This window comes from Numenius arquata, chromosome 1, assembly GCF_964106895.1.
Source record: "Numenius arquata chromosome 1, bNumArq3.hap1.1, whole genome shotgun sequence".
Lineage (NCBI taxonomy): Eukaryota > Metazoa > Chordata > Aves > Charadriiformes > Scolopacidae > Numenius > Numenius arquata.
In genome coordinates, this window is record NC_133576.1 from 72,751,041 (window position 1) to 72,770,207 (window position 19,167).

Genomic DNA, 19,167 nt, shown 5'->3' on the forward strand with positions numbered 1-19,167 from the left:
GCCCTATTCCTTTAGGGAAATAGAAAGTTTAGAACAGCCACTAATGCAGACAATGAAACTTAGTATTTCCTTTATTATGTAGACAGAGAAAACCATGTTAGATGGCATACATTAAGGACCTGGGTTATTGTGGCTGCACACACATGCACGCAGAGAGAAGCAGGGAAGGAAGGAACTCAGAGCTATTAATTGGGATTAGTGTTCTAATTTATTTTCATCATGTAAAAAGAAGAAATATGATGCTGGTAGCTCCCTGTTTTTCCCCGTACACAATCTATCCACAGTGTTTGCCTGCAAAAAGGAAAGGCTACCTTTGTTTCATGTGCATCTGCTCTTGCTACAGTGCAAAAATCCTTCTTTGTTAAGCTCGGCAGCAGGAGTGTGCACAGAGGTGTAAGGAATCTAAGACCTCAGCTTCTACTTTTTATCACCTCCCCAGTGGATTACACACACGGCACAATACAGTCATTAAAAATAGTTACACGTTAAATGACCCAGCGCCTCATCAGCTCGCTGATGTGTCACTTTACAGACGGACATGCAGCAGTAATTGCTCTGATAAGAAATTTGTCCTTTTCTCCTCTTCACACCCCTCGCTGCGTGCTCAGGAGAAAGGGGGACCGGCAATCTCTCTCCTCGCATCCTTACCCAACAACCCACTGGGGCATTAAACAACGCTCTCCTCCTCTCCGCACCCTTTGTTTCAAGCGACACCTTCAAAGATATATTCCGTGGGTAGTGGGGAGGGAGGGGGGAAAAAAAGGGATTTTTACTTACAGAGCAGTAGCAGGCAGTTAATGTCACCTCCTGGACCAGGGGCAGGGGGTCACATCCATTAACAAATGTGTAAAGAGCACACCGGCCTGCTTGCAGAGGAGAGCTGTACAGCTGGCCGGGGCTTTCTACTGCCTGCGAAGAGAGGCTCTTCCGATCTCAGCTCTGCAGTCAGTGTTGTGTGGAAAGAGGCTGCTGCCTTCCCCAGCCTAGTGAAACCCCTCTCTATCATTTTACCATATAAGGAGACAAAAGCGTCGGAGACACTCATTCTTTTAGGCGCTCTGCAGCTGGCATTCGACACTTTCTCTAGTCCAAGGGTGTCGATACTTCCCCCTCCTAAACATCTTGTCTTTCTTGGCCCCCTTCCTAAAATAAGGCTCCCCCCGCCCCCTCCTCCAGCCTTTGTTTCTCTAAACCCCTGATGCTTATTAATAACGTAGCTTCGCTAAATCCGAGGGATCGCACTTTACAGAAGGAAAGGTTGTACAGCGACTCAAGCCCAAACATTTGTAAGGCTCTTCACCTGGCTGAGAGAATAAAGTATTTGATTAAAATTGGTATAGGGCTTTATTCTCTTTGGCTGTTTTGCCTGCTGAGACTTAGTGCCTTGCCCAGAGAAGAATGAAACAAGCTGTCTCTCTGCTCCTTCGTGGAGAGGTGCACATTTTTTTCTGAGGAGCAAGTGTGCAGGCGTTTCTTTACAAGCGTTCAGAGCCCATTCTTGTTTCTCTCCACCCTTCTTTCTTTCCAAGTTCCCCCATAGTGAGGAGGAAAAAGAAGAAAAGCAAGGGAAATTAATGAAACAAAAAAAACCACCCTTGTGTAAGAGAAAGCTAAAGGAACAGATTGTCTTAGCACACGCTCAGGACCCAGCAGAGACCCCTGCCAGTGGGCACATGTTAAAGACAGGGGGAACCATTAATCCTCCTCTAACCAGGAACTAATTTTTCTGTTACAAAATCCAATTTCGTCTATCAACCATTCTAGCAGAAACACATTCTGCTAATCAAAACAGTGAGGGTCCTGGGAAACCTCCCAGAGGGAAGAATTTGGATCAGAAGTGCATGGGAGATGTCTGCTCACTGCCATTTGAGGGATAGGGTGGGGAGGCAATTCAGGGTAATACTTCAGTAATGACTGGTGCTTGCCAAGGGGAGGTGCTTTAATTTGAATGCTTTCAACCTTAAGAGAAACCAGTAGGATAAAAATGTAAAGCCCATTAGCCCGAGACAGTGTTGCTGTTTTTTTGCACCCAGACAATGCAGGTAGCCAGATATCTTTCTGCGTTGGACACCGAGTGGTGGTGTTTGGGTGGTGGTGCAGGTGTGCATATGGCTTGACTAAGAGTTTCTCCTGCAAAATGAACATATGCCAGAACCCTGACCTGTTCTTACTGTCCCCTTGTGCACCTGAATGGTAGTCTGTCATTCATTTGGAATGGGGACGAAATGTGTTAGTTGGTCTCAGCACTACTCAAAATATACAAAAGCACATGCAGGATAAAATGATGGGAAAGGGCCATTCCTAGTTCTTCTAAAAGAAGCAAAACCTCTGTTACAGTTGTGAGTTATTTTGATGACAAGCAATGCCCATGGGGTGCTCTGTCTGATGCTGCAGCCTTTGCAGTTGCATTTTCAAAATACAGGCATTGTGCCCTGGAGGACCAAACATGTATGTGTGGGATTAAGGAGTTTGATTCTCTGGCAATTAAAGCTTATACAAATCAAAGCTGCTGCACTCCCCAGCCACATGTCCCTGGCTCCTCCCTTACATTTGCACTGGCACTGGAAGATGAGCTAAACCAGACGGTGGGCAATTTTCAGTGAGCCCTTGAGCTACCATGGAGCTGCCCCAATGTCTTGGGAGAACTGCTGATTGGGTTTCCAGCTCCATCACTGGCTTGCTAGTTGCTCTTGGACAAGACATTGCATCTTTCTGCTCTTTAGTTTCACTGCTTGTAAATATAGAGCTCAGGATAGCCAAACTCTTGTGTAAATTGTTAGCAAATATACAAAGGACTAGTTAGTGCGTAATAATAATAACAACGACAACTATAATAATAATGATGTCCTTTCTTTTAGATTAAACTGTTGCACAGTGACAACAATAATAATTAATTTCCATCTTAGTTACAGTTCTTACCTTGGCTCTGATTTATAAGTGCATGTAAAGAAGAAAAATGGGCTCTGAAGGTGATTAGATCTGGACTATTTGAGTCAGTTTATTTCCAAAACTTTCTAAAACAAATCAAATATTCCAAACACATTGTTTGATTTTCTTTCAATTTCCATGATATTTTCATTTCCCTGTCTGTCCATTGACAGCCACTGCAGCAACTCTGCCAGAGATTTTTTGATGTGACCTGCTGGAATACAAGTGTTTTCCACAATTACAAATTGAAATATATACTGGCTCCAGCTGAAATGGAGTTTTAGTTTAACTCTTGCAGGTCATGGGCTGACTTTAGGAAGATAAGATCATTTTGGTCTTATCTAATCTAGCATGTCTGACTCCTTGAAGGCAGAAGAGCCTCTGTCAACTTAAAACCTGACGATCTGTGGGCTCACTATGGGACTTGATGCTCAGCAGCCACATTAAGACTGCACGGAGCTGCAAAAGGGATGAGGGTGTATTAATGGGCAGCTCCTTCTCTCTTCCCATGGTGTGGTGTATGCACTCCATCAAATGCTACTAGGCGTGGCAGGGGGATCCTCTGACCTCTTATCCTCCCTCAGTTGGTCCACCCTTGCTCACTTCAATTTTTTATTTGACGAGTAAATATTCATCAGTAATTGGTAAACACCCTCTTTCCCACGAGTATCAAATCCACTGAGGGGAAGAAAACCAATTTTCCTTAATGATAATTAAGGAAAGGGAGATGGGGAGGAAAGAGCAGGGTTTTTTTTGTTTTTTTTTTTTTTTCACTGGCAAATGTAAGGTTTAAGTGACCCACTTTTTATTATTTTTTTTTTAACTTCATTGGTTCTCTGATTAGCCCAGTATAGATCAGCCATCTTCAAGGCTTCAGAGGAGACAATGCAATGAAAACAGGGGGCAATGTTTCTAATTGGGTGCCTAAATTTAAGGTTGAAAAGACAAGTATTATTCAGTGCCTTCCTGTGATTTAGAAACATACCCTATGGCTTATATATTCCTCATATATGTAGCCTTTGCGTAGCATATAGTGCTTGTTCTTCAGTGGCCTGTGTGCTTTTACAGGTTTAATTCTATGTGGAGAAGGCCATACCTCACATATGAGAAACAAGATGGAAAAAGTATCATTTTCATAGCAGGGCTTCTCAATGATTTTACTAATCCTTCAGAAGTCTCACTTCAGCTACTGGGTTGATGTTGGAATAACTACCATTTCAGTACTTATTTCGTCTTCTGGCTGAAAAGAATGAACAAAGAAAAACAGTGGAAAGAGACAGCTGGAAGTGGAATACTTCTATTTCCCCCAGTTTCAGTTACCGAGAAATGTAATGTCTCTGAGAGGGCAGGGGAGGTGGAAAGCTACACTTTTATGTTTGAAAATGGCTAAGCTACTGACTGATTCCTTCCACCACTATTTTATCTTGGAAACTGTTAAGTTACTATATCAGAATTCAACAAATCCCTTTCTGATGCTGGAACCTGTGTAATACAAGCTTCCATTGACTATGAGAGGGTGCATTTAGGAGAAATGCTATTTTTGGCATTACTGCTTAGGAAGTACTATAGACTCATTCAGACGTTGCATTTTAGTTCATTAAACCTAAAATAACAGCCAAGCAATATTAAATCTTCCTGAAATTTAATTCTCATAAGAGATATATGTAGCTTTCCCCAAGCATATGAAGAATATGCAAAGGGTAAACAGATTTTTTTTAGTGTGTATTTTCTCTCCCCATTCATTCTCCTGGTCACAAGGCTTTTTGCAATATTCTGATCTTCCTTTCTTCCCCTAGGTGACTTGATCCTCAAGTAGAAATACTCAGCAAGTAAGAAATACCAGATTTTCACAGATACCGAAGAAAGAATACAGATACTTTTGGACAATCCATTAAAACCACCTCAGCCAAGGAAGATAGGGAATTTAACCTGAAGTGAAAGTCTGTCTGGTTTGGGCTAATGCAAGACTTCTTCTCTTTCGGGGGGGGGGGGGGGGGTGGTGTTTAGCCTAAATCAATGTGAAAAGCTGATGTTTTAGAAACTCCAATCTAATCTGGAAAAAAATGTTTCCTTGTTTGCTTTCTTAATGTGTTTGAATAGTTTTCACATACAGTCTTAAACAATTTTCTTCAGCGAATTTAGAGAAAGGTGCCATGGCTCAGTAGCACTGAAGAACTTCTGGTTTTGTATAGGAAAAGTTATCTTCAGAAGGATAATATACTGCTATGTGACAAGATAGATGATACTGACTCAAATTCAAGGGTGTTTCTGTGATAGCATGATCTGGGATGGAGCTGGAAGTCACTTTGGTCAATGATTTTGTTCATTTTTTAAAGTTAGTCAGGACCTCCTTTTCTATCCAGTTAGCCCCAGTTTCATTCAGAGAAATCTATCTCCTGAAAAACATGTCTCAAAGTGAACGTGGCACTGGCCAACTGGTCAACAAGTGACCTGTCACTGTCTATGCAATTGCTCCTATGCTCCTTTCTCCATGGACAATTGAGATGTAGAGATGGTTTGTAATGGATGACCCAGGCAGAAAGACAACTATGTGCCTGCAAGTGCTGCTTTTCTCTATCTCAGCTGAGCAGACAAACAGCTCTTGACACTGATGAGCAGTGGAGCGTGACTTGAAGGGATCACAGGGGAGAAGGGTAGTGGTGCTCGTGGATGGAGCAGACAGCACATGAGAGGAAGCTTCAAGGAGCAAGCCATGGTTTTAAGGAACTGGTATCTGCTAAGGAAAATCCCACTTGTTGACAGTTGAGTTTTCAACAGCTTAGAAAGTTGTGACACCATTTTACAGAACTGACAGGTCTTTCATTGGAAAAGCAGCATCATCAGAAGAGCCATCCCAGTTCCTCATGGATTAAAAGAAGCCATGAAAGCTATTGCAGGATAAAAGCAGCCCATCAAACAATTCTCCAAGCAGCAGGTGTCTCTGCTGTGTGGGCCAGACACCCTGAAAAGCCCTTACCAGGATGCTAACCAAGTGAAGAAGAAATCGTGAAAAGTTGTAACAAAGTGAGTAGAAAGCAACAATTCTTGTTGAATATAATCTTCTCCTTCCTTACTTTCTCTACCATTCTCTCTTCTTCTTTCCCCTCATTAGGAAACAGATGGTGCCTCTACTTTTAAGGAAACCAGAGGGAAACATTTTCATCTTTGCCATCCTCACACCCCTTTGGACTCCAAGCACGCCCTAAACCCCTTGGCTCCATAGTTTTTTCATCTGTAAACAGAGATAGGGAGCCTGATGACACATCTTTGGAAGTGCTTTGGGATCCAGAGACAACCTCTGACAAGAGGTGAGTGGTCTTTAGAAATGCTGACTGTAAATGATGATGGAGCAGGGACCTATATGGAGGAACTGTTGCTTCTTTCCTTTCCTCTGGATTCAGCTTGATTGCTGTGTGGGGCCCTCAGTGTGACAGATGGGAAGAAGCTTTTGGGTTTCCTACCCCTGCGGTTGGAACCTGGGATGTCAAATTACTACAGAGTTTGCAGTAATTGCTGGTCTTCTGAATTGGCAAATACTACCCCTTAATTTAGGATTTATTCATTTTAGTATAATCACGATTTATGGTTCCCTGTTTCAGACACATGAAACAAGCACACTGTGACTGTTCCAAAAAACTAATTGCTGTGTGTTTCTGATAGCACAAGAAACATGCAATTCTGTACAAAATAGCTCACATACCTAGTATTCCCCACAGTGTTCCCAGCATGCTCCAGTGCTTTTAGGCAAAGTCCCCTTTCCAGATTCCTCCCCCTGCCACTGCCCCACTGTTCACGGCTTCTTCTCCGAAACATTACTTCTGTGTGAATAATTTCCTTCTGCTCTCCTTAACACTTTGTCTGCCTGCATCCCTGACGTCTTTTATGACCCTCTAGAAATAGCCAACAGCAATATTTGTAACTGTCATTTCCCCTTATCAGCCAGCCAGAGGCCCTGGGAGCTCTGAGCAAAGAAAGGTTTGTAAAACTGAGCAGTTGGCAGACACCTCAGGAACTTATCTAACTCATTCCCAAGGCAGGAGGGACAATATCTAACTCATTCCTGTCAGATCTTTGTCTAATTTGCCCTTAAAAATTAACATAGGACTCCACAACCTCCAAAGTCAAATGAGCATAAGTTTTGTCAGTCCAACACACACGAAAAAAGGCAAAAATTTGGACTAGAGTTTTCGGACTAACATTCAAGCCTGTAAAGGATGACTAATGTCAGGTAGAACCTGTAATTTGCAGGTGTTCAGATTATACCATAGTAATAGAAGAACTGTTGAACAGAAGGGTTCCTCCAACTTGTTGTCCTCTTCTTGGGGACTCAGAAGTGTCTTGGGAAGAAAGTATGAATAGCTTGTAATATGTCCTCATAATACTCTCCCAGCCTCCAACAACTTTTGGCTCAGGGATTTCTCAACCTGGAGGCAGAATCCATACTGAATATCACTTCCATGAACTTGCATGGTTCCCTCCTCATCCCCTGAAAAGAAATTCACAGTTTCCTGTAGCAGGTAGCTCTACTCTGTGTTGTTGAAGAACCATCCCCTTGTGTTCATTTTGAACATACTACCCACTAGCTTCATCTGATGTCTCCTAGGTCTTACATTTGGAGAGATAATGAGCTACTGATCTTTATTCAAATACTACAGGCTGTTCATACCTTTGTCAATCTTTATCATCTCTCTTCTAGGCTGGAGAGTCTCAGCCTGCCTAGTAACTCTGTATGAAAGCTACTCGCGAAGTTTTATAATCCTTCCCCAAACTTTTCCCAATATGACGATTTACTTTTTAGATGAAATGGCCAGAACTTTAACATTCAATTTGCTTTTTGGCTTTTTTTGACCACTGAGGAGATGGTCAAAATTTCACCCCCCAATTTTCACACCCACAGGTGGTCAGCTCAGAACCATTACCTCATAGCTAAAGTTACATTTTCCCCCATGTACACAGCTTTGTGCTTTTCTACATTCAGTTTAAGATGCTGTTCCAGTGCCTACTCATCCTGTTGCCTAAGATCCTTCTGTTTCTCAGTCTTAGAATTTCCGCTAATAATCTCCTATTAATCTCCTTTTACTGTAAGAACTGCCTGCTTATCTTTCAGCTGATTTTATGCAATACATGCAAAGATCTTCCCTCTTATCCCGTGGCTGCTTACATTTTTTAAGGGTGTTTGGTGAGGGCCCTTGCTGAATACGTGGAAAAGTACAAATAAGTAGATGCTGGTAACCAAAGATCTCCTGTATCTGCATGCTTCTTATCATCTTACAGGAAAACAATGGATTTGTAGAGTATGATTTCTCTTTACAAAGCTGTGTCGAATTTCTCCCAATCATATTTATCCATTTTCTCTACCCTGCTTTGTAGTTTCTATTAAATTTATCAAACTTACCAGGCTGTAATTCCCCCAGTTTCTCTTGGAATCATTTAAAAAGGCTGGCACTGTATTAGCTACTTTCAGGTGCTCAGTTCTAAGCCTGTTTTAAATAAGAGGCCATGCATTATTATTATTTCAGCTAATTCATCCTTGAGTCCCTTTTGATCTCTTAGGTGAACACCATCTGGTTCTAACAATTTCTTCCTATTCATTTTGTTTATTTGTTCCATACCTCTTCTACAGACACTTCGGCTTGAAATAGATCCTCTGACGATCCCCATAAGGAAGTTGTTCTGCTGTGGGAAGCTCTCCAAGTTCCTCACAGTGAACACAGGAGCAAAAAAAAAAATTCATTTAGCTTTTCCTGTTACAGCCATCTCTTCCCTGAGGACTCTTTTTGTACCCTGGTTATCTATTTGCCCTATTATTCCCCAAACCGTTCAACTTGCCTAGTACTCAAAAGAAGCATACAGTTGCAAATCACTTCCCAGATTACTTCAGACTCCTAATATTTTGATGTAAGTAGAAACAGTCTCCCTCTCCAATCTGAATATGATTGAGGACATCCTGTTTTGCGGAAAGATCCTTCTTTATGGCAACAGTTATTTTTCTGCTCAACTACTGTTTGTATATACTACAGATAAACCGATAGGGTCTGAGACGTAGGCTCCGACATATATTATGATTGAAAATATGAGCTTAGATTGTGCACTTTGAAGTAGAGTCCTTGCTGTTGATCCTCTTAGGCCTGTGCTTACTTTGAACTCTATAAGTGCTCAGGCCCTTTAAATAATGGGATTAAAGTAATTATCTAGTTGCTGATGTGAATTTCATGTCTAACACTTCACATAGAGCTGAAAAAATATACCATCCATTGTCAGCCTGATAGACATATGGATTGTGTTTGTCCCTGCCAAGTTTATATTCATATGACTGTCTAGTGGAGTTGCTGTCTTAATATGAATTAAATCCAAATGTTGCGAGTAAAACAAAATAAAGACTTAGAACAAGGGCTTGTCTTGAAGACAATGTGTCTTGTGCTGGAAGATAAGTAATTTTTTTGAATCATTAGAGAGGAGGCAGAAATCACATTATGAAGCAACGCTAGTCCTTGCGTTTATCCTTAATGGATAACCATAAAGTCTAACCAGTCCTTGCCAGGTTGCTACGATACAAATGCCTTACATGACTGAGCACTGCCCACCTGGCTGGCTGCTCCATGAAGAGCCGGTCCAGTGCGATGACGACTCTTCCTTATATCGAGAAGGATTTCCAGGAATCCAGACTCCTCATTTGCAAGGAAGAGTTCCTAACATTTAGATGTCCAGAAATAAATGCGGGGAAGGGGCTGACTTGCCTGGCAGCAGTCACAGCACTGACAGGCAGCAGAAACTTCACTTGCAGGAGAGGGCAGAGGAAGACATGGTAGGAAGGCTGTCTGCTCTCCTTGGATGCTCACAGCTCTCCCACAGCCATGCCCACTCTGCTGCTCCTGAGGGCTTTTAATGTGAGCATGCCTCAGACCAAGAGCTGTTTGCTATTTACTTTAGCAAGCTGCATATCCATCCTACAGTTGCATTTGTAAGCACAGGGGGGAAAGACAGAAAGGAGGCATGACTTGGACAGGAATCCAGGCTGAGAGTCTGGTCACATATCCTCATCCAGCGGCCAGTGCAACCACGTGCATAACCAAACCCTAACCCGTTCCAGGCACAATGAGCTGGACGTGCCTGTGCCCTTCAAGGCCCTGTTATTTCAGCCACTGTCATTCAACAAATGAGAAAACCATTACCAAAAGCAGTCAACTGGGAGAGTGGCAGACTCCAGTAGGAAGCAATGATAACAGCAAGAGGAATGGCGAAGACCATGCATGGACCCAAATGATCCCCAGCACACAAGCTGGGTGCTCCTGCTTGTGATGGTGGGAGAGGGTGGCCCAGCCACGCCACTCCTGTGTGTGCATTTTTCTACTGGAATCAAAATAAGGGCTGTTGAGAAGAAAAGGATGGATGAACAAATCTCCCTTTCATACTGCAACCTGCTTGTGCCAATGACAGAGAGATCTTCTCAGGGTGACTGCATCACCCATTCCTCTGGCCCCACCACCTTCCTTGTCTGCATCTATGTAGCTTGTGTTGGCCCAAATACAGCAGAGGATGGTCCACAATGTTCAACTGTGAGTGTGGCCCCTGACCTGGCTGAACCAAAGCCCTCATCCATCTCCCAAGGAGTCTCTGGCGTGGCCCAAGGGCTGGCCTGCTCAAAGGACTGCTTCTAACAGGAGGGTGGATGCGCCCATCTTGTCTTGCCCAGTAAGACAGTATAACTGCATGTACACCAGCTGTGCCATGCTAATTGGCCTCAGGGCCAATATTTTGTTATAAACCAAAATGTTTCTAACTGAGATAAAACTAGCAAACAGAGAAACATGACAGTAAATCAGATCTACTAATTTTCCAGAAGAATGTCCTTAGAAAACCTGTTCCTGAGATTTCTACGGTTTGGTTGATGGAGTCTGTTCTTCTGTTTCATGCACCATTTGCTCCTCAGGGTCAGGAGAAAGCCTTTTTGGCCCACTCTAGTCCCTCTTTCTTGAACCCTTTGCTGCTTGTAGTTCTGTGGTCCCTTGGTCTTCAGACCTGGTGGAGCATGGATGTAAGATCCTTGAAGCAGACAGCTTTGCTGGTTGCTTTTCAAGAGTGTGTTGAGGTTCCAACATCTGCAGCCACTGTCTTCCTCACTTCTGTCTGCTAAAGATCTTCTTAAGTAGAACAATACTGTGCACATCATATACTCTGTTTGTGTAATCAAGTCCATATTAATTATACCTTCTGCTTAGCCACCAGTATTCCACAGCAACTAATAATTGTATCCTAAACCATTAATTGCACTAATAAATCTATATCCTCCTTAGGTTATGAATCTGCAAGTTATTGAACTGTAAAACTTAAGATGACACTACAAACAACATCATGGCTTTATTTAAGATTGTGGTCTACAAATAAGTGTAAATATTATTACCATGAAGCTCAGAAATGTTTCTTCAGCCAATCTTGGAGACCTCCAAGTAAAACTCTTACTGAATTTGATGAGATGAAGGGTGAAACAGTTTACAAATGAATGACCTTGGTATCAGTCTCGATAAGAAGTTCCAATTGTCTTTTATAATAGGTTATATATAATGATTGAGTATTTTCCCATTGATTGCCTAACTAACAAACTTACATAAGCACTTTCCATTATTAGGAAAAGCTCTGTTCTTTTTCTTATTTTAAATAGTCTGTCTAAAATGAGAGACACCAGTGTCCTAGCTGGCTGATTGTCATTGTTACCACAGTCACACTGATGTTTTTTGGAAGTAGTTCAGTAAAAATAATTAGGAATACAAGTCTAACTCATAGCATCAGATCAGGAAAGTACCAATCTCATGCTAAACCTCTTCTTTCCATTCGAATTTTCTACAAAGGACTGTTAATGTTTTCATTGTAATCTCCAATTTTTCAGACACCTTCAACGTTGCACAAAAAGGCACACTGGATTGAAACTTTTCCAGGCAATGTTGGCTGTAAAGACTATTGTCATTACAAATATTCAACTAGGTTTGTGTGATCTTCTCCCTGCAGATGAGAATGGATGGTCTACAAAATAACCACTGTTCAGTCTCTTCTCCTAAATTTCTATGCTCTTTGATAACCCTTCATTCCTGAATAAACTCTTTCATACCCTTTTGTTTTGAGAGGCAAAGCCATTTCAGCAGACTATTGCTCTCTGTTACAACCCCACCAAGCAAGGAAAAATTCCTAACAAAATATTTCCACTTTACACAGGTTCTTGTTTCCACCAGAAGCACTTCCCATTCATCTGACATGCTCCTTCTGTGGTCTGGGTCACACTTTGCACCTGGAAGCAGACTTTCAAGAGTTCCTACAGCACCAGGATAGCCTTGGTTCATCTCATGAATCTCCAGAGAATGCCCCAGAATGCATCAATATACAGCAAAACCAATACAAGAAGTAAAAATGACCAAGGAGAAAGATGAGAAGTAAGCACAACACAGTTCTTATTACAAAGAATCTACATTACTAAAGCACCCTGGTTCATAAAAGTAGAAAGGAAGGGAGAGTTTGCAGGTAGGAGTCAGGGACTTGTGGTAACAGTCTGTTCCTCAATCAACAAAATGCTTTGTATAACTAGGGCAAATAACCTACAATGGCATCCATCTTGCCTCATTTTAACTGATCAAATGTTAGTTGATCTAAACAAGCCATCCATGATCCCACTGTAGTGGGTGGAGAAATAGACGTGCCTGTGAGGGGTGATTTGTTAGACACCCATTGAGGATGAATGAACTTCCCTGTAGATGTGTTTTCCTTTCCACAGTGAACATAGAGGGAATCCAGCTGTGTAGTTCTGACAAGATACCTGACCTTGGATAGCTAAAGTGGGGCAGATATGTCCAGGCAGCATTTACACACCTGAATTCAGCTGCTTTGTTCCCCCCTGCTTAATTGAGCAGAGCTGGGCACATCCCACATGTTGGTTAGAGGATTTTTAAGGCAGATGAAAGGAAAAGAGGGGAGAGCCTCTCTCCAAGATTTATTTCTTGGAGCCCTGGGTCACTTCAGCCCTGAGCTGGGTCTCACAGCCTCTGCCAATCCTCGCCGCACTTCAGCACTTGAGTCTGCCCTCAGATCTGGCCCCCACTTCTCCTTTCTGAATTAGGAAAAAGTGCTACTTTTCTCCCCTAAAAGGATGTTGAGAGAGGAAATACTCAACGATATGAAATGCGGGCCATATGAGTACATAACACACAATGTGTTTAACCTGTGCTCGTGTGAATTCCTGAGCTGGGGCTTACATCCGGAAGTTGAAAGCTACAACAAATAGAGTTTATTCTGATAGCTTCCTGTTTTATTGTTCTGTATCAGGAGTGCCATACTATATGGTGTTAACGTGCCTGTCTTGTATAATAAGCTGTGTCCTAACCCCTGGAGGGTCCTGCTGCCTTCTGCATCCAATACCGGAGGCTGTGGGGCGTGTTGCAGTCAATGGACTGCATGCATAGGAAATTAGGATTCTCAGCATTTAAAAAATGGGATAAATAACAGAATAATGGGCTTCTGTGTGCTGGCATTTGCGGACTGCAGGTATTCTTGTTTTCATATGGTAATCTCTAGGCAAGAAGAGCTTTGCTCCCCTAGCTGCAGGCTGCCGAAAAGGACAACTACTCAATGTTACCTACTTCCCTCCAACAGAAAGCATTCAAATTTCTAGTGAGACTTTGGTGGAAATCCATTAAGCTTGACAGGGAATACACTGATCTGAACGCCCACTGGCTTTGTATATGAAGTGTGTGAATCAATTTCTGTCCTCACATCTATGCCCATTCTACTCCCAAGACAACGTGGTTTGAAAGTGTACTTGTTTTCCCTTTTTTAAGGAGAGTTTTCCTCTCATTCAGTGTGATATGGAAGTTTCACAGAGACAGCAGGAAAAAAGTATTATCAAAGAGAACCTGCACAACTGGCTTCACACAAAATGTTACTGAAAATATAAAGTGAAATCGGGGGAAAATATTTTTTCTTCTAGCTTTTTCAGTTTCATTACTTCTTGGTGGCATGTGTAACGGTAGCCAGTAAATTGACCTGCAGCAGAAACATTTGGGGTTTTATGAAGTTGATGGATCCCTTTAAAATATGTATGGTAGTGCTCCTTCCGTGTTTGTGTCAGAGTGAGCTGAGCAAAACCAGGCAGAACTGCTTCCACTGCTTTCAGAAAAACTAGGACTCTGTGTAATATGACCTATGCCTCTCAAAGCTAATCAGTTAGATGATGAACATTGTTGAAACAGCCTGAGATTTATCAGCATGAAACTGTACTCACTGTGATATAAAGCCAAAGATAAAATATTGCAGCCAGCAATAATTCATCTCACTGAAAAACAACTGTGCCAGAGTGCCTGTGCTCTGATTGGACAATACACAGCTGTGAAAAAAAGGAAAACTGGTAAGGAAAAATGTGAAAATGCACTCTGGTGGTGCAAATCTACACAAGTTTGGCACTACTAAAACTAGAAGGAAAAGGAGGAGATCTGAGCTTTGCTAAAATCAGCGGATGTTTCTGAGAAAACTCCCATTGATTTCAGTGGGGCCAGGATTTCACCCCAAGTCAGTCTTCACATTCCCTTCCTTCTCTGGTTTTCTTTCTTGTAAAATGGCTTTTTACATTTTCTGCATTAAAGAAGTGTTTGAATGAGTCTGCCCCCTCCCAGCCTCTTGCCAGCTGCAATCAAAGGTCTGCCTTGTTCTGGTGACTTGCTGTTTGGAAGGGAAAAAGTAAAGTTATTCATCCATTAATCATATTTTCAAATGCTAGGTAAGAACAAAGTATTATTGTTGGAAAGGCTGCCTTTAGAATGGGCTCACTTTGGGAACAGGCTTTAGGTCTTTTTGTTTTATTTCACTTTTAAATTCAAATCCAGTGGAAAAACACTGCCTTAGTATGTATGTTCTTGCATTTTTTCAAGCTAAAGATCTTTGGCCAACATATTTTTTTAAAAAAAACCCTGTTTTGCTGCACATGATTGGAATGCCACTTCTGCTTCTTGTTTTTAAGAGGGAATACTGTCAATACACCAGTGGCGATACTTTAACACTAAGTGCCCAACCAGAACAATTTTGTTATTTTTTATTGTTTTATCTTGAGGCTTGGATGACAGACAAAGAATTTGAGGACATGAGAAAATTTCTAGTATGGGAGAAGTAAGACTACTCTATAAAAAAATAATGGTTTTGAACATGATTTCTTTATTGCACAATTTACTGCGGAGGCACATCTGTTTAGATTAATAGCAAGATCTTGGAAAAAACAGACCAAGTGGAGCAGTGGGTCCAGCTAAAGCAGCTGCCAGCTCCCACTGGTGGCCTGCTAAGGGTCAATGCTGTGCGCTCTGGTGGTATTTACTACCTTTGGGCTCCAGCCACCTTACAAAACTCATCTCACCAGTGCTGGGGAGAAGAAAACTGGAGCTCTGTGCAGATCTGAACAGAGCAGACCACAGTCTAGTGGCAAGACCATTGCTGCTGGAGAACAGAGGGATGTGCAGAGGCACCAGCTGCAGTTAGGCTTTCCAAGACAACCATGCGGGGATAGTAAGCCTTGAGATAAGATATCCACATGTGCAGACGATTTGGTATTTTACCTTTTTTTTTTCTTCCACTTAAGTTATGTGCTGTTCTTCACATAAAAAGCGGAGCAAGCTTGTTCCTAAGCATGTTGTCTCGACGCTATCTACACTGACAGTCATGGGTTCCCGGCAACTTAAGCCTGGAGAGCTCAGCTGGACAAGACATGTTAGCTGAGGACATCCATCACAGGAGTGAGTCCCCATCCCAGGTGAGGTTTAACATGTAGGGGCAGCCTCAGAGGCTGTATAAGTGCTCATAAATCAGTCAGGACCACAGGATGCTCCCAGGTGCTGAGACTCAGTCCACCACACTGGTCAGTTGTATAGATGCTGGCTAGGGCTCTCCCACTTGGGCATGCCTTAGGAGCAAACCCTGTCCCTAGGACATGTTTTGGATGTGGCTGCTTGGTTTCAAAGGCTAGAAGTGTGTAAAGGCCTAGGCAAGGCCCCAGGGCCACATCTCCCATGGGAGCATTGCTGGGTTTATTGCATGTATGGCCATGACAGAGCTGGAGAGACAGCCCTGGGACTAGACCCAACTTCTCCATGTCCACCGGCCTGATCAGTACCTGATGTAAACATCCAGCTCTTTCAGTAAAGTATTAGGAAGAATTACTTTACTGAGAGAGTGGTCAGGCACTGGAACAGCTTGCACAGGGCGGTGGTTAAGTCACCACGCCTGGGGTATTTAAGCAACGTGCAGATGTGGCACTTCAGGGCATGCTCTAGTGGCCCAGATTGTGGGGGTCTTTTGTGTGTGTATGGTTGGGCTTGGTGATCTCAGAGGTCTTTTCCAACCATGAAGATTCTGTGATTCTGTGACTCTGATTCTCTCAGCTAAAGTCATTGAACCGCCAGCAGGTTTGGATCAACTGAGGACCTACCATTTCGCCTTTGAAACCCTCACTTAGGAACTGAACCCAATCCCAAACACTTTGAAGCGGGCTGACCATTCCTACAAGCCTTGGGTTTGGGTCAGGTCTCAGGTGCCCTACTCCCCAGGGGTGCCAAGGACCTAGGATCCTGCCAAAGCCCATGAAGCAATCGTTGCTCAGCATTTTGAAAAAAAGCCTTCTTTCATTTAATTTCCTAAATTATGGAATAGTAAAGAAATTCTGGTGCAAAATGTAGTAGCTTTGGTTCTCAGGCTAAAAACAAATTAATATCCCTTACCTTTGTGTCATACCTTGTGATTCTTAGATCAAAAAACCTCTCGCTATGAGAATGTTTATATTAAAAATGCATGTGTAAATGCATCCAAACAAATGTACACATAGGCACAAACAATCTTATTTTTCCAAAGAGGTCTTCTTTTATTGGATTCATTTGAAAATTAATGCTCTCATGAGATGAGGTTAAAAGTAATTTAATGTAACAATAGCCTGATAATTGGCATTTGGCAGTTATTGCTAATGCTATTTTACAGGCTGGTTCTGATGAATTCCTGCTTTGACACCCAGTTATGTTTCAGTGCTTCACTTTCTTTTCCCTTTCCCCACAGCTGCTGTAATCCATAACAAGTAATTGTTTAAACATTAAATCAGCAAGCATTGCCTGTAATTTGTCTTTCTCTCTTTCATGACCATTAGGAAATGGTCTGAAAGAGGAGAGAAAAAAGTAGAATGTTCCTTCTGTCCTCTTTTTTTTTTTTCACTATCTATTCATTTTCCAAATATTCATCATAAGGGAGAAAATGCTGATAGAGGGGGAAAAAAAAACACCTAATCAAAAGCTTTCTGCCTGAAGTCATTCAGTTTGCTATTCAAACCAGGGAAGTGTCTATAGTTAGACATGGTTGTGTTCCTTGAGAACATGAAAACATGACAGCGTATTATTAGTGCAGAAACTAAAGAGCAGCTGTTAGTTAGCACCTGGTTCCCAACAGCAGACTGGAAATACAGAGAGAGGCGCTCTGTATGTGCCCTGGCAGCAAGAAGAGAATAAATGTGTTAAAATCCACTCTTCCCCTGGGAAAAAAAGCGCTCCCCTCAGGATGTCTACACAGAGCCCTGAGAAATTGCCAGAGCCCTTTGCAAAGGGAAGGTGAAAAGGAGAAAAGGGCTCAAAGGACAGTGAAAACCAAAATAAGTCACTGTCTTACCTTGCTGCAGCTCGGCGCTGCCTCTGCTTGCGAGTCTGCGAACGAGAGAGGACGGGGACAGGCTCGCTGCTTTATTGGATTGCCCAAACTATGTGTTTAGTAATTAGACAGCTAGGCATTCGTGCTTCAGATGAGCTATAAATATAATATCTCCAAAGTACCAGCCATCAGCAGGAGATAAGGACCGCAGCACCTCTGTGCTACCAGCCTTTTAAGGCATCATAGCTAGAGTGGCACCATGGAAAGGGGGGTGCCATGCTCCCAAGCAGCCCTGGCCCTTTGCTCTGCTGCATTTGGGAGTGTCTGATCTTAAAATACACTCACCTGCTGCAGGGAGGTCCCACGAGGGACCCCAAGGAGCTAGCATTATTTCAGGGTGTGACATTTTGGCTGAGCTAGAAGCTATTTGAATTTCTCAATCAGATTATCTGTCGGGGCTCCAGGACTGAGAGAAACACCCTAGGGAAAGATGACTCCTCTGTGGATGTAACAAACTCCAACTCCCCTTTGTCTGTCTGTCTGTTGGTCTGTCCATCCCAGGTGTGCAGCCTTGTTGCAGGGGAGTCTGTGCCTCGTGTCCTACCTTGTTTTACCCCTGCACAGCCTCATGTTGGGGGAGGTAGTGCCACTGCTACCATTTCACAGCAAAAAAGACGGAGACTTCAGAGACTAGATTGAGGTCATGAAATAAATCCACGTGGGCAGCAGGGCCATAGGTCAGGAGCAAGCTCTCTGCTCAGGCCTCCCTTCCCACTACCTTGCAGGTTTGATTCCAGGTGAAGAGGACACTCGTACATGGAAGGGGCAAGAGATTAGAGGTGGAGAAAAGCTCTTCCAGCAGCTCCCCTGGGCAGCGTCTCGCTGGCTCTTGAGGAAAACCTGTCTGAGCAAGCTTTGGTGCAGAGGTGGGGTTACAACCTGCCTGCCTCCTTGCCAATGCTGGGTCCAGCTCTGCATTTCAAGTACTGCTGCAGAGAAAGTTGCAGCAGAGACATGGCCCTTGATAGGAAGCTGAACTATTTTAAGATTTTTTTTTTTAAGGGGAGGAAAAGGAAAAACCCTCTTTAAGACAGGGAGGTGAAGAAATAGCATTGGGCAGCCTCTACGTGCAGGCAAATTACTCTCCTTTACACAGCAGCATACTTCTCTGAAGAAGTATTGTGCTGTTGAACTGAGATTGCTTGCTGTTCCTTCTTCTGGCTGAAGCAGGATTTGCTGAGGGATTCAGTTTCTTTGCTGGATTTGTTACTTCCATAGTCCTAAAGAACTCCCCATTCCCTTCATCACCCTCTTCTCTCTCTTCTCTTTGGAGTGCTGGTTGAGAAATAGTCTTTAGGAGATAGTGTCACGTCCCAGCTTGTCTCTGAGTAGTTCGTTTGGACAGCAAGCATGGGTCAAGCTGTGGAGACTGCATGCTAAAACAAATGACGTGCCAGGCTTTCTGACATGACAAACTGATTTATGGTTTGACATGGAGCCCAGTCAGGTTTTATGGTTTTAACTCCAATCCAATGAGAAGTTGGCATCTGAAGGGTTCATCCTAACATAAAAAAGCTCATAACAGCATGTCCT

At 42.8% G+C, this 19,167-nt stretch overlaps 1 protein-coding gene across 6 annotated transcripts in view; it reads right to left on the minus strand.

Moving 5' to 3' along the window:
* Positions 1 to 17,881, minus strand: part of FHL2 (four and a half LIM domains 2) — a 44,893-nt gene extending 27,012 nt beyond the window's left edge. The window contains exons 1-3 of one of the 6 annotated variants that reach the window (XM_074158159.1): positions 17,596 to 17,714; positions 14,192 to 14,293; positions 4,025 to 4,168 (exon numbers count right to left, since the gene is read on the minus strand). The gene's annotated coding sequence lies outside the window, so the exon portion shown is untranslated. Of the gene's footprint in view, positions 1 to 777; positions 1,091 to 4,024; positions 4,169 to 14,191; positions 14,294 to 17,595 lie in introns of those variants that run through there. The other 5 variants (XM_074158136.1, XM_074158145.1, XR_012463524.1 and 2 more) reach the window with 5 other exon arrangements.
* Between the last annotated feature and the right edge of the window lie 1,286 nt (positions 17,882 to 19,167).